Below are 3,673 nucleotides of genomic sequence, written 5' to 3'. Positions count from 1 at the left end.
AAATCAGGATATGCTAAACTCTCTACACTTTATATTATTAACTATTTAACAGCACATAATGAATGTTAACATTAAAGTGAGTTTCCAAAGGAGGAATTAGTACTTATCAAAATCTGGGGAAAATATGTGTGTTAAGTGAATTCTGGAGCAAAATGTCTCTCAGTTTGTAGCAAATTTACCCTGGAAAATAAGCTGAGCTGTATACAAATTTAGCATAACGTAAACTATAAATAGGCACACTTACAAAAATAGGAATTGCACACCCACATGCTGACAGAGCTCAAGATGTGTCCAGCTCTGCATTGGTAATATATCCGCCAGGTTTATGCCATCTGCAAAAATAGCATGTTATACATATTTGTAATATAAATAACGTCCTAAACATAAATGTTTCCTAGTGTAACACTCATTCGCTATTCATTGTAGAAAACAAAATTTACATACCTCTATAATGTTAGTGCTGATTTGAGCTGACCATCACATAGCAACAAATCATACAATCATCTGTTAAATCCTGTAATATCAACGTAAGGAAGGAAGTGATATCAGCTGGAGAGGAGAATCTGCAATCATCCAATCAGAAGCAACTAGGTAAGGGTGCCTGTCATTATCATCAGATACAGCTCTTGACAGGCATATATGCGTATCCGTGCTGGTCTGTATCAACCGCATTTACATGAACACACCTTTACTGTACTTTGCCTACTTTAGACTGCACCTTCCCAATTTTTTCCTGTTTTATCTCTCCAGTCGATATATAAGCTTTTCTTTAGGTAACATGTGTAAGTAACCAGTGTCGGACTTGGACATAAAGAGCCCACAGAGGGAATACAATGGTAGGGGCCCACCAGAGGGGGTGTGGCCAGTCCCTAGAGACGCGTAACCAAACCGGGGAGTGGTAAGCCCACGAAGGACAGCTATCACCATAGTGTAGTATATAAAGAACACACAGTCTTGACCTGCCCCCCTTAGATTGGGTAGAACAGTCACCAAAACTTGGGATTGTCCCACTAGAATCAGAACATATGACAGACTATCCTGCTCTCTCCTACCTGTTCTTGTCACTTTCACCACATGTGGCTGCTGGTTTCTTTAGTTGTGGATTGTCTGGATCCTGGAATGTTCGGGGCCCTGTTTGAAAAAATATATATATGTACATTTAGAATATCGCAACCAGCCCCGGTGATAAATCCCATTAAATAATCCATATTCACATTTAATAAATCGACCTCATGCTCCTCAAACTAAGCCCCACATTCAATTAATAGCCCCCAAACCACCCCATCTTAAATTAATAGTCCCCACTATATAAATAAATATATATATATAGATATATATATATATATATATATATATATAATATATAAATGCTTAGTGGCGTCTGTGTGTGTGTGGAAAATAAAAACCAAGTTGCAGCGCCACCTGCTGGGCCGAGTTGTACACTGACCTACTAAATTCTTAGTGTGTGTGGGAAAAAAAATTCAAAAAGGGCTGAAGTTTGGTAGGGCTCAAACTCATTTTCGTGAGGTAATTTTACCTCATGAACACACATGTGTAGAGGCGTGCGTTAGTGTGTGTGTGTGTGTGTGTGTGTGTGGAAAAAACTATTTTCTCAGAAAGGGCTCATCCAATTGACCTGAAATTTGGTATACTGACATTATTTGACAAAAAAATTAGAATAGTCAAGTCAGTTAACTGCCATCATCCCCCCTTCCAACCGTGGGAGGGGTAGTAAAGGCTAAATTTACGAGTTGAGGGGTCAAACTCATTTTCGTAAGGTAATTTTACCTCATGAACACACATTAAAAAGGGCGCTTGCGTCGGGAAGTAACGATCTTCCCCTGAGGAGGCCTGGGCTAGGCCCAAATGCATGACAAGAACCTTTTTAAGACCTTAAGTATCTTGATTTGACTAGAATGCATGAGTATCATGCACGGGTTAACTTGTATATATATATATATATATATATATATATATATATATAGTTCCTGGAATTATCATTGCTACTAGCATATATATATATAAAGAACAGAAGAAAGACCATGGGGTAAATGTATCAAGCTGAGATTTTATCAGTGATTAACAGTCGCTCAAAATCGCGAGAGATAACCGTCTATTGGAGTCAAATATTTGCCATATGTATTAAGTAAAGATTTTTAGGGGTATATTTACTAAACTGAGGGTTTGAAAAAGTGAAGATGTTGCCTATAGCATCCATTCAGATTCTAGCTTTTATTTATTTAGTATATTTAAAAAAAATGACAGCTGGAATCTGATTGGTTGCTACAGGCAACATCTCCACTTTTTCAAACCCGCAGTTTGTCACTCACCGGACTGTGAGTGCTTCTTCCCGGACATTTAGGAACCGTGGCCGTCCTCCATCCTGAGGGTCTGCGCATGCGCAGCCCTTTCCTATACTTCAGTGTATGTCCCTTTAACTCAATTGGCAGATCAGGCAACACTCCCTATATTAAGCACCTGTGGTCAACACCACGTTGCCTGATCTTGGAGTCTCATTCCCCATGAGCCTCTGAAGGTGTTCCTGTGTTCCTCGTGTATTCAGCGCTGCTGATTCCTGTGGTTTCCAAACCACTTCTACCTCTGTGGTTTCCTAACCACTTCTACTGCTGTGGTTCCCATACCACTTCTACCATCAACTGTATCATCGTGACTGTTTGCTGATTCCTATCCGCTGCCTCCGTGCACTACAGTCTCCTATACCACTTCAACGCTATTATATTCCATAGTGACTGTTTGCTGATTCCTATCCGCTGCCTCCGTGCACTACAGTCTCCTATACCACTTCAACGCTATTATATTCCATAGTGACTGTTTGCTGATTCCTATCCGCTGCCTCCGTGCACTACAGTCTCCTATACCACTTCAACGCTATTATATTCCATTGTGACTGTTTGCTGATTCCTATCCGCTGCCTCCGTGCACTACAGCCTTCTCTTCTTATCCACTCACCTGTTCATCATCAAGTCTGTGGGCTGATTCCTATCCGCTCCCTCCGTGCACTACAGCCTCCAGCTGGCAACTCGCCTGTGTTCATCATCGTGACTGTGAGCTGATTCGTATCCGCTGCCTCCGTGCACTACAGCCTCCAGCTGGCAACTCGCCTGTGTTCATCATCGTGACTGTGAGCTGATTCCTATCCGCTGCCTCCGTGCACTACAGCCTCCAGTTGGCAACTCGCCTGTGTTCATCATCGGGACCGTGAGCTGATTCCTATCCGCTGCCTCCGTGCACTACAGCCTCCAGCTGGCAACTCGCCTGTGTTCATCATCGTGACTGCTAGCTGATTCCTATCTGCTGCTCCTGTGCACCTCAGCCTCATCTCATCTCTCCCGTGGGTCCGCAGAGTCCTGCTGCCGCTGCCAGTCCTATCGTCCATCTACTGCTGATCCGCTTTCCACGCCTTCCTGGTTCCCCTGGTCGCTACCCTCCTTTCAGCATTGGATTCGTGTCCCTGTTGGTCTACTTACCTGTGCGCTGCACCTACTAGACTCCTGCTTCTTACATCCAGGGACTTCTCATCCTGTCGGCCTCCTGCCGCCCAGGTATCACTGTACTCCTGTCTGACTGCCTTCTGAACCACGGTATGCATACTTCTCATTGACTGTGCTGGTGTATTGCATATCTTGCTGGACTGTGTTGGTTCTCCTCTGGA

Source organism: Mixophyes fleayi, chromosome 4 (assembly GCF_038048845.1).
Source record: "Mixophyes fleayi isolate aMixFle1 chromosome 4, aMixFle1.hap1, whole genome shotgun sequence".
NCBI lineage: Eukaryota > Metazoa > Chordata > Amphibia > Anura > Limnodynastidae > Mixophyes > Mixophyes fleayi.
The sequence above is the reverse complement of the archived record's forward strand: the minus strand, read 5'-3'. Positions refer to the sequence as shown.